Source organism: Bos indicus x Bos taurus, chromosome 6 (assembly GCF_003369695.1).
Source record: "Bos indicus x Bos taurus breed Angus x Brahman F1 hybrid chromosome 6, Bos_hybrid_MaternalHap_v2.0, whole genome shotgun sequence".
Classification (NCBI taxonomy): domain Eukaryota; kingdom Metazoa; phylum Chordata; class Mammalia; order Artiodactyla; family Bovidae; genus Bos; species Bos indicus x Bos taurus.
In genome coordinates this window covers 9988924-10001427 of record NC_040081.1, presented here as the reverse complement: position 1 = coordinate 10001427, position 12504 = coordinate 9988924, and the positions used below count along the sequence as shown (strand labels likewise).

The 12504-nt window shown below is 35.1% G+C and overlaps 1 pseudogene; it reads right to left on the bottom strand.

Moving 5' to 3' along the window:
- Positions 1–3045: 3045 nt before the first annotated feature.
- Positions 3046–3860, bottom strand: LOC113894690 (annotated as a pseudogene).
- Between the last annotated feature and the right edge of the window lie 8644 nt (positions 3861–12504).

The following is a 12504-nucleotide window of genomic DNA, read 5'->3' as shown; positions in this document are numbered from 1 at the left end:
ATACTATATCAATCTGTTTAACATAGTTATTTGCCATAAATGTATTACAAAATTTAAGGAGACTTTTTGTTTCATTGATGGTATCATAATAGCATATTTTGTCATTTATGTTTTCTATTCAATTACTTATAGGATATAGAGGCACCATTTGCTTTTAAAGTTTGTATTTGAATCTAGCAACATAGATTATTTCTGTGTTGATTGTTTATCTGGCTTTTTTTTCTGTAAAGATATTGTAGCGTGATCCATTAGTCCTTTCCAGTCTTTGCAACTTATATATTTTCTCTGTCACTGAACAGTATTGTTGTATTCATCATCTCTTTTTCTTGAAAAAAAAAGTGTTCTTCAAACTCCAAATTTTAGCTCTATTAGAAGTTTTTTTTTATTTTAAATTCATTTTATATCATTGATTTCTTATCTTCATTATCTTATTCCTTCATATTTTCTTTTTTTTTTTTTTGCTGTCATTTATTAAAATATGGATGCATACTTAATTCATTTTCAGCTTTGTTTTCTATAATATATAACCTTTATAAGTCTCTCCCTAAGATATGATTAACCACATCATCCAACTTTTACACATTATCTGTTCATTATTGTTTAGTTCAAAATATTTTCTAACTTTGAGATATGTCCTTTCCTTGACTAAGAATATTTTGAAGTGGAGTGCATAATTTTCAAACAGATACACAGTTTTCCAATTATATTTGTGGCTTTTTCCCTATTTGCCAATAGGATCATATCTGTTCTGAATAATAAAATTTTTTGAAACATGTTGATTTTTTATATCTTAGAATAAGGTCAGTATTTGTATATGTTCCAGGCCCACCTGTAAAGAATACGTATTCTGCAGTTGACATGCATTCTATTTATTATTTTATTGATAATGGAATACCATTCAAAGAAAGAATGACTTGGTATATTAGATTGAGAGTACTGAAGCTCTGACGGAGAAGGCACTGGCAACCCAGTCCAGTACTCTTGCCTGGAAAATCCCACGGATGGAGGAGCCTGGTGGGCTGCAGTCCATGGGGTTGCTAAGAGTTGGACACGACTGAGCGACTTCACTTTTACTTTTCACTTTCATGCATTGGAGAAGGAAATGGCAAACCAATCCAGTGTTCTTGCCTGGAGAATCCCAGGGATGGAGGAGCCTGGTGGGCTGCTGTCTATGGGGTTTCACAGAGTTGGACATGACTGATGGGACTTAGCAGTAGCAGCAGCATTGGAGCTCTGAAAGATTAATTTGACATGCAGTCACTTAAAAGCACTATCAGTATAATAGTAAATGATAATTTTGTGACCACTGAGTTGAACAATAATTCTCCCAAAGGCTGGCATTGTATTATCTACTTTTGTACACCAATAGGCCAGCATACAATTGGAACTTGATTAGTAGCTATTAAATTGAATTGAAATGACCATCTTTTGAAAGTCAGTCATTTATCACTAACTAACTTATAAGCACCTACTTGGTATCTGGCACTCTTTTAGATGTGTAGGCTCTAAATGTAAAAACCATAATCCTATCCTCAAAAGTTCCAGCCCAGTAGAGGAGAAAGACAACTGTGCGGTTAATTGGGTTTGGCAAGTAACATGTAGAACACAGTTCTCAGCACTGACTTCACATTAGAATCACCTGAGAAGTTATAAAAGAAATCTTATGTCTAAGACCTGCCCAAACTATTTGAATCAGAATATTTGGGAGTGGTTTAAAGCCATAAATATTTTGATGCTCTATCAAGTACCCTGATGGGCAGAGAAGAAAGTTGAAAGGAAAGGTGTTCATAATAAAACCTAGTAGTTATTTTAACTAGGTTGTGACAGGCCATACTGATTAAATAAGGAGGGGATGAGATGACTTGAAGCTGGTCTTCAATTTTTTGAAGGTAGGGTTTGTTTTTGGTTCACCCTTGCCCTTTGTACCAACTGAAAAGTCTGCATGTTAGCCATGTCTCCTCTTTCTTGTGTGCTCAGTGGCTCAGTCATGTCCAGCACTTTGCAACCCCATAGACTATAGCCTGCCAGACTCCTCAATCCATGAGATTTGCCAGCAAGAATACTGGAGTGGGTTGCCATTTCCTCCTCCAGGGGATCTTCCTGACCCAGGGATCGAACACATGTCTCCTGTTGCTCTTGGATTGGAGGCAGATTCTTTACTGCATGAGTCATCAGGGATAACCTCTTTCTTGGCAGGACTTAAATCTCAGTTGGTAATATTTTGGCTATTATTGTAAGAGTTCACTGGAGACTCACCTCAACTTCTTAGTATCTCTGCTATAGCTGTAAACTAGGAAAGTGCTTCAAGGGTCAGTATGAGTCCCTGTCAATGAGCTTTTCACTCCCTTTCCTTATTCGGTCCTATAAATCCTTGTCTCCTTGGTAACTTCCCAGTGGCACAAAAATATCTAGTTTACTATTACAGAAAAGAGAAATTCTTCTTATACTTTGTTGTCAATATTTTAAAAATTATATCCCTAGTAAATGAAATGAAAAAGTGAAAAGTGAAGTCGCTCAGTCGTGTCTGACTCTTTGCAACCCCATGGACTGTAACTTACCAGGCTCCTCAGTCCATGGGATTTTCCAGGCAAGAATACTGGAGTGGGTTGCCATTTCCTTCTCCAACTTCATGTGCAACTTGAGCTAAAAAAAAAAAAAAATTCTCTTCTAGGCCCTGAAGCTTGAGAAAACGAATTTTCCTAATCACGTGCTTCATGTCAAGTAAAATGTAAAGCTGCACAAATACATATTTGGTTTAACAGTGGACCTTTTTTTTTTTTTTTAAATAGAAGTGAGGCAATTAAACAAAGGACAACAAGACCAAAATACCTTCATCAACAGAACAACTCCACCTGTCCCCTCTGTCCCTTTTACCACTTAGTGGGGTAAAATGTCTGGTAGAATGTAAAATGCAGCATTCTCAATCATGGGATCTAAAAACTTTTCATGATAACTTATTGCAAATTGCACTTGACAGTTCACCACGACAGTGGAAAACTGGCCCCTTGTTTGCTTATACAGTCCTTGAGCCCCAAAGAGAAGTCACTAGTAGAAGAACCTGGATAAAAAGTTTGCAGCTGTGCTCAGCCAGCTGGCTCCGCTCTCCGGGTCGGAGCCCACCTGGGATACCGCCTTGTCCTGCCCACTTTGTCTTGCTCCTTTGTGGGACTCTCATGCTCGGACAGGTAGTCAGGCAGCTCCGTGTTCTGTTCTACCTCCACAGGTGTGTCCTGGAATGGGACTAGTATCTCTTCTCCACTTTTGCTCTTCACAACTTGCTGAGCCTTCATAAACTGGGTTGATGCTATTGCTGATGCCAAAGCTTTACGATCTGAATGGATTCGCACCACACATCTCTGAACGGCCATTTGAAAAGTAAAGCTAATAACGCCTTTAATTTTTAACAAGGCCACTTCACACAGGGACATATCATCAAGACTATCTATATGCAAAACCACTGTTTTGGCACATTTGTTTGTAGTCCCCCCCAAAAAACTGAGCTTTCCTTCGACATGAATTCATTTCATTGAAACTATCCCCAACTGCCATATTGGAAGATTGAAGAATGTCATCGATTTCAGAGGCTAGCAGTTTTGTTTCCCCTGGAATTGTAGATTTCTGTATAACATTTTGCAAGCTTAACATCTTTCCCAACTCTCCTTTCATCTTTTCTCTGTTGGCATGGTACTCTGCCAAGTATCGAAAAGCAAAAGGTCCATAAATAAAGTAAGTCCGGGCAGACATCCCTGATCCTGGACAATGGCTTGTCGGTTTAAAGGATCTGTGGCTAGGTCTCGGAGCTGGTTAACTACAGCGAGAGCCTCAGGTTCCTCATTCATCATGGAAGATGACGAATTCATCTTCTATGCAGTACACGTGGACAAAATCTTCTTAAGTTCACTCCAGTGCTCTAGGAATCTACACCCTGCCGCACCATTAGGGCCACATCGACGATGAGGTAGAGGAACCCAGAGTCGCGTAGCAGGGTCAGCGATGACAAACGACCAAGCTGACTTCTGAAGCCTAGAAGCGAGGATACTGGTGGGAGAAATGAAAGTCTCCCATTTTTCCTGTTTGATTATAAACATGAATAAATATGAATGTTTATCATATAAATATTATGTGTGTAATATAAGTATAAAATATGAATATAACTGTACTGTCGTGTTTTACATATTTGGCTTTCTGCCTTACAGTACTGAGTGACATCTTTTGTTTTTTTTCAGGTTATTCACTTTTTATTTTTTTCTTAAATATAAATTTATTTATTTTAATTGGAGGTTAATTAGTTTACAATATTGTATTGGTTTTGCCATACATCAACATGAATCCGCCACACGTGTACACATGTTCCCCATCCTCAACCCCTGTCCCACATCCCTCCCCATACCATCCCTTTGGGTCATCCCAGTGCACCAGCCCCAAGCATCCAGTATCATGCATCGAACCTGGACTGGTGATTCGTTTCATATATGATATTATACTAGTTTATATGCCATTCTCCCAAATCATCCCACCCTCCCCCTCTCCCACAGAGTCCAAAAGACTGTTCTATACATCTAGGTCTCTTTTGCTGTCTCGCATGCAGGGTTATCATTACCATCTTTCTAAATTCCATATATATGTGTTAGTATACTGTATTGGTGTTTTTCTTTCTGGCTTACTTCACTCTATAATAGGCTCCAGTTTCATCCACCTCATTAGAACTGATTCAAATGTATTCTTTTTAATAGCTACATAATACTCCTTTGTGTATATGTACCACAGCTTTCTTAGGTTACTTCCATGTCCTGGCTATTATAAACAGTGCTGCGGTGAACGTTGAGGTACATTTGTCTCTTTCAATTCTGGTTTCCTTGGTGTGTATACCCAGCAGTGGGATTGCTGGATCATAAGGCAGTTCTATTTCCAGTTTTTTAAGGAATCTCCACACTGTTCTCCATAGTGGCTGTACTAGTTTGCATTCCCACCAACAGTGTAAGAAGGTTCCCTTTTCTCCACACCCTCTCCAGGATTTATTGCTTATAGACTTTCTGATCGCAGCCATTCTGACTGTCATGAAATGATACCTCATTATGGTTTTGATTTGTATTTCTCTGATAATAAGTGATGTTGAGCATCTTTTCATGTGTTTGTTAGCCATCTGTATGTCTTCTTTGAAGAAATGTCTATTTAGTTCTTTGGCCCATTTTTTGATTCAGTCATTTATTTTTCTGGAGTTGAGGTGCAGGAGTTGCTTGTATATTTCTGATTTAGTTGTTTGTCAGTTGCTTCATTTGCTATTATTTTCTCCCATTCTGAAGGCTGCCTTTTCACCTTGCTTATAGTTTCCTTTGTGGTGCAGAAGCTTTTAAGTTTAATTAGGTCCCATTTGTTTATTTTTGCTTTCATTTCCAATATTCTGGGAGGTGGGTCATAGAGGATCCTGCTGTGATGTATGTCAGAGAGTGTTTTGCCTATGTTCTCCTCTAGGAGTTTTATAGTTTCTGGTCTTACATTTAGATCTTTAATCCATTTTGAGTTTATTTGTGTATATGGTGTTAGAAAGTGTTCTAGTTTCATTCTTTTACAACTGGTTGACCAGTTTTCCCAGCACCACTTGTTAAAGAAATTGTCTTTAATCCACTGTATATTATTGCCTCCTTTGTCAAAGATAATGTCTCCATAGATGCTTGGATTTATCTCTGGACTTTCTATTTTGTTCCATTGATCTATATTTCTGCCTTTGTGCCAGTACCATACTGTCTTGATAACTGTGGCTTTGTAGTAGAGCCTGAAGTCAGGCCGGTTGATTCCTCCAGTTCCATTCTTCTTTCTCAAGATTGCTTTGGCTATTCGAGGTTTTTTTGTATTTCCATACAAATTGTGAAATTATTTGTTCAAGCTCTGTGAAAAATACCGTTGGTAACTTGATAGGGATTGCATTGAATCTATAAATTGCTTTGGGTAGTATACTCATTTTCACTATATTGATTCTTCTGATCCATGAACATGGTATATTTCTCCATCTATTAGTGTCCTCTTTGATTTCTTTCACCAGTGTTTTATAGTTTTCTATATATAGGTCTTTAGCTTTTTAGGTAGATATATTCCTAAGCATTTTATTCTTTTCGTTGCAATGGTGAATGGAATTGTTTCTTTAATTTCTCTTTCTGTTTTCTCATTATTAGTATATAGGTATGCAAGGGATTTCTGTGTGTTGATTTTGTATCCTGTAACTTTACTGTATTCATTGATTAGCTCTAGTAATTTTCTGGTGGAGTCTTTAGGGTTTTCTATGTAGAGGAGACATCTCTTGAAGTATATAATTATTTTAAGTTTTAAAATTGTATACCTTTAAGGAATTTAATCTTTTAATTATACACTTAATATAGTCATATATGTATGTGTGTGTGTGTGTGTGTATATATATATATGCATTATGTATTTTACCTTGGTAAATTTATTCCTCTATCAGGGAAGATTTAGGATTGAAAAACTTTTTTTTTTTTTTAAACCTGCTATTTTCACTTATATCTTTTTCAATTTATTTCCTCTTCATATCCTCTTTTTCCCCTTCCCTTCCCATTTTTTTTTTCTTTTTAACTTTACCTTCTTCTTCTCTTTGACTTCATTTGTTTTATTGACACTATTGACTAATTTTAATGAATAAGGATTTTTTTAACATTATAAAATAAAATCTCAGCAATGTTATATATACCTTAGAATTTGCTTAGATAAGTTTATACTAGTGGTTGCAAATATCATAATTTTCTTTTCTGATTTTCAGTTATCACTTGCCACTCTATTTTGAATTTCTATATGTGTGATATCAAATATTCTTTCAAGAAAAATCATATTTTAATTGTATTTAGCTTTGACTGATAAAAATACAGCCTGAAATTTTATTTCTTTGGCTCTGTTATCTGAACTTTAAAACAAGGTATTATATGGAATAGTTTTTATCTTTCCTTTAAGTTTTAAGTTTTGTAATTAATGTTGTCTAGGAATTAGCTATATGACATGAATCTCTTTAAATATATTTAAAAATACACTCATTACTGTTTCCCCCCACACCCCCATGGGCTGTATACAAGGTGATCTCTGTCATTTATTTCTTACATATGTGGAGAAAATTGATGCCAGAATAATTATAAAGTTGATGAGGTATATGTATATGAGTGTCCATATATCAACTAAAAACATAGTTCATCTATTAAATGAATAAAAATATGAAAGCTAATGATTTGTCTATACTAATATTTTCCTTTATTATACTGCAATGTTTAGGAATCAACAAAACATATTTAGAATTTTGTAAGCATACATAACCTTGAGCACACTTATGCTTGGGATACTTCCATAGCTAACACTGAATGAAAAAAAGACAGGCAGGTAACAAACATGAAGGAGTTTCAGTAGTCTGGTCTGTGTGTCTTTCTGGGATTAGTAAATTGTTTTCATTATATTCCAGATATGGGAAAGTAGAGATGTCTGAACTTATTGCTAGAAGGACATGAGAAAGCAGAGATATTGTGTATAGTAAGTAGGTAGTGGTGAAAAACTGGTATATCTTTGCAATGGTATATGTCATACATATGACTTGAGTGATTTTTATGTGACTTGTAAAGATTATTTTTAAGTTATTTATTTCCCATTGAGGTTTCTTTTTCAGATATTACCTAACGTGATATATATATTAGGTATTAGATTTAGCTTCTAAATTTATCTTGCTCTTTTCCAATATAAAATACACCCTTTTTTCCTCTAATTTCATTTTAATAAATGTGTCAGACTCTGAAAACAGTTTCAGCATTGTTTCAAATAATGCAGAGATTTGCAATAAGTAGATTAATTTCCATGAATAGTTATGTCTGATTAATATAATCCCTTTGATACATGACTTTAAATATATTTTATATATTTAATATATCTCAATATATTGACATACAATTATTATTAAAATAATATATATATAAAATTGCTAGAAATTTCATGAATATGCTTATACCAATTTTAATTGTGAATGGCTTCAATAAAGAGAAAGACAGCAGATCTATGAATAACAATAAACTTCTAAATTTCAAGCGCATTTTCTTCCACTGAACTCCAAGTTAGCCAAGCTTATGTAGTTGTGCAGAAAACCCATCTTTTTGTAGAAAAGTATGTCATTAGTGTAATGAGAAATCTTATATCTTAGTTAAATCACCCAGATGTTATATTTTACTATAATATTCCCCAGGAAGTTGGAAGAACAGGTGGTTGATTGTATGATGGCACAGAGAGAAAGGAAAGGATGCATCTTTTTTTTTTTGTAAACTGTCCCAAGTTTTTTGGAAACTGGTGTTTTTCCAAGAGTCACAACTCTTCCAACAAGAACATGTTTCTTTCTAAGCTGTTTAATTCCACTAAATTCTATTTTAGCCTATTTCATATCTGGGTCTCTGCCACAAACACAAACTGTTCTTGGTCACTGTGTTGAAACAGTGATCCAGGAACAGTCTGTTTGTGTCAGTTTCAACTCAAAATATACTCTCTATTTCCTGCTAAACTGCCAGTCCTGTAGACTAAACTCAATGCTTAAAACTTGAAAAATGCAAGTTCTTTCTATTATATAGGTACTGTGTATTTTTCAACATTTTTACTGGCTTCTCTTTGCATCATTAAAAAAATCTGTTCAGTACCTTTAAACACTTATCCATAAAAAATAATAAAGTCTCACTTCTAAACACATATACATCTTTAAAATTATTAATAGCAAATATCTTTGAAAATTTCTAAACTGTTCTAAATATGCTAAAAAAGTTGTTTTTGAGGTACATGAGCAGATGTATTTATCAGAAGTAAATGTTTTAATATAGAGTTGTTTTGCATTATTGCTTAAAAAGATTTTGGAAAACAGTATTTATGTCAAGTATTTATTGTATATTGTTTTTTCCTAAATTTTATAATTGGCTCTCACATGAGAAGATAATTAGTATTGACTCCAGTACTCTTGCCTGGAAAATTCCATGGACAGAGGAGCCTTGTAGGCTACAGTCCATGGTGTGACAAAGAGTCAGATATGACTGAGCGACTTCACTTCACTTCACTTCTGTAGGCTGAGCTTGTATCCCATATATGTGCTACATTATGTAATTAATTTATTTGTTCATTCATTAGCTTCGCTAAGTAGGGTATTGTATCACCTATAAATAATGACAGTATTTTCTCCCTTTTTATCCTCATGACACTGATTCACTTTTCTTGCTTTATTTCATTATCTATAGACTATATCATTGGCAAGCATCAGTAATTATCTATGTTCATTATTTTTGCAATATATAAAGATTTCCTTTCACCCTGTTTGAGTACTACATCTAGAGATTTCTTCAGCATTCTTAATCTGTGTGTACCAGAAAATATTTTATTCTTCTGTCATATTGGAGATAGATGTAATATTCTGGTTTCAATTGTTTCCAAACAACACATAGCATAGGATTCTGATTCCATAAAAATGAGAAACGAACAAGGTGCCCTGATGGTTATACTGCTGTCTGCCTGGAAGTGCTTTATCGTCTGCAGCAGAGTCAGAGGCAGCCAAGTAGAGCACTGAGTTTTGGAGAAAGTTTGAATATTGGAAAGGCTAAAGCAGCTGAAATTCATGGAGGAGTGTAATAGAAAAAGCAGTGAATAAAAATACAGAGCTCTCTAAATCACATATGTAGTTGCTTGCCTCTGCTGGGACTAAACATTAAATTGAAACTCCTCGAGATCTGTAAAGATATACAGAGGAATTGTACGCTAAACAATTCTAAAATGTCATGAAAGGTTGTTGCTGAACAAAAAGATGCTGGGATTCTTGGCCTCCAGAGGAGAAGAATTCAGTCTGGGGCCAAAGACGAGGCTTGATCGCACAGAGCTTTTGTGTAATAAAGTTTTATTAAAGGATAAAGGCAATAGAGAAAGCTTATAACATAGGCATCAGAGGGAGCAGAAAGAGTACCCCCTGCTAGTCTTCAGCTGGATGTTATACAGTCACTAGCAGTCTGTAAATGAAAGAAAGGAATGTCTTAAAACTCAGAATGGTACCAGGCCCCTCATCCATAAGATGTATTTTGGAATAATCTTGGCACCAGATGATTCATCCTGGGCCATAAAACAAATGACTTGAATTTTGTAGAAGGCCAGATTACCATACAAATAGTTTCATTTACATAGATTAGGGGAACAATATCTGAGTATAACATACTGGTTTGTCAAGTAGGTTCTGAGCCATTAGGTGGAATCAACTTGAAGACAAGAGTTTGGGGTAAATGCATAGTACATTAACATAGGTTAAGAAAAACATTTCCATAAGAAAAATGCATTGGTTAACTCAAGGTTTGAGAATAATTAACTTCAGGTGAAACCAGGTGTTATGGCAACACAGTATTTTAAGGGAAACCTCCTTTTAAATTTGTATAGAGAAGGAAAAAATATAGCTAGCTTGTTTCCTCCTGCTGCTTAAGAGAGATAAAAATTTCTGACACTTGCAGCCTAATTCTTCCATTTGGAGACCCCTGGCCTTCCTGCCTGTTACCCTCTCAGTCACACAAGCTTCAAAGAAATTCACACAAGCTTCAAAGAAATTCAAGTGTCAATGTACAAGAATAAAGATACTCCTTGACATTTAGGAATGACCTCCAGAAGGATCAGCCAATAGTAGAAGAGCTAAACTGGCCCTAGCATAAAGGCTAATATTGATTTGCACCCACAAATATAAAAATATCATAAATGTAGCAATCTAGTTTTCAGATAGCTTAATTGCTTGCCTAAGTATATTTTAAAACTTCTTATATAGTAAGACAACATAATCAGAAACTCAAAATTTGGTAATGTCTATATCTAATAACGTTACTAGATATATACTGAAATTAAGATAATGCAACCTTAAGAGAAATATCATGCAGTGCCAGTTCAACAAAGATATAAAACTACAGCCAACCACGGAAAATATCACACACCCCTGGACACCGCTATAAGGACTCTGAGGATTGAGACTAGCAAGAGGGGGATGCCCAATACCCCTCGCCATCCCAGTTCAGCAGGAAGTAGCCAGAAGACCTCAACACCTCTATTTCCAAAGAATTGGGCCTCCCATCTCTTGAGGGGGGAATGTTAGGTAGGTAGAATAGGGGAAAGAAGTCCAAAATGTCAGTGGCTAAAAGACAAGGAAGGTCAAAGAATGGTCTGAGGACCAGAGTGAAGACTTCAGGCAGAACAAACAGAACAAACAGCACTCCTGGCTAAGCCCAATTTGCATAGGGCAGCCCCAGGTGGAGGAAAAAACCTATAAAAGGAGGAGCCAAAGCGCTTTCTCGCGGACTCTCTCTCTCCCGCGTGCGTGCGCTCTTTCTCTCTCTCTCTCTCACTCTCTCTCTCCTGCTATCTTCTAAATAAAATAGAGCTGTAACACTGAAAAAAAAATAATAAAACAATAAATTATATTTATAAAATTTTAAATGGGCTTAACAATATATTAGACACTGGGAAAAATAAAAGAAAATATGAAGACAGAGCCATGGAAACCATCAAAACATGAACTTTCCAGTATGATAGATTCAATTCACCACACAACATTTCAGTACTCAATATTCACACAAAGTTTTGAGACACTGCTTTAGACAGTGCATATTATAAAACATTTCTATCACTGTAGAGTCCAATTGAAAAATGCTGAGCCACGGTAAAGCACATAGAGAAAATGTCCAAAATAATTAGATCTCCAATGGATGATAGTAAGCAGAAAAATAATAAAGATAAATAGCCCAAAATATTCTAAGTGTGATGAATACTGTAATCTACAGGTCTAAAATAGCAGCAAAATTTAAACAGGATAATTAAACATCAACAACAAGGGACATCATAACCTAAATTAGTGAAAATTAATGTATGGGAAAATTATAAAAACATTCAAACTTAAACGAGAAAGAGCAATTCATTTGCTATCAAAAGAACAGTCACAATCTTCTCATCAAAAATAGTGTTAGCCAGAACACAATGGAATGATATGTTTAACAACTTATTTAATAAGCTGATGAAATAAGTTTGAGGAGGGGGAAAACCTAAAAACTTAAAATTCTACACCTACAAAAATTTTTGCAGTAATAAAGCCAAAATAAAATCAGACAAACAACAGTGGAGGGAATTTTTTGCCAGCAGACAAATACTATATAAGAAATTAAAAAGGTTTTCAGGCAAAATATAAACAGCAATATATGAAGCAATGTTAAAAAGCAAAATCACCAGAAGTAATAGGTATGTGGTAAATATAAAGACTTTACTTTCCCTTTATAAAATTATTTTATGAAATGATGGCATTAAACAGATAACCATCATCTTAAGTTATAATTATTTGGACAAATCCTATAACAGAGATAACATGAGTTTATTTGACTTTTTCAAATTTAGGTAGAACTAAAGTTCTCTCCCTGAATTATATTTAATACTGATAGCTCTAAAGGCATATCTGTTTTAATTAAAACAATAAACCTAAGCTACCTT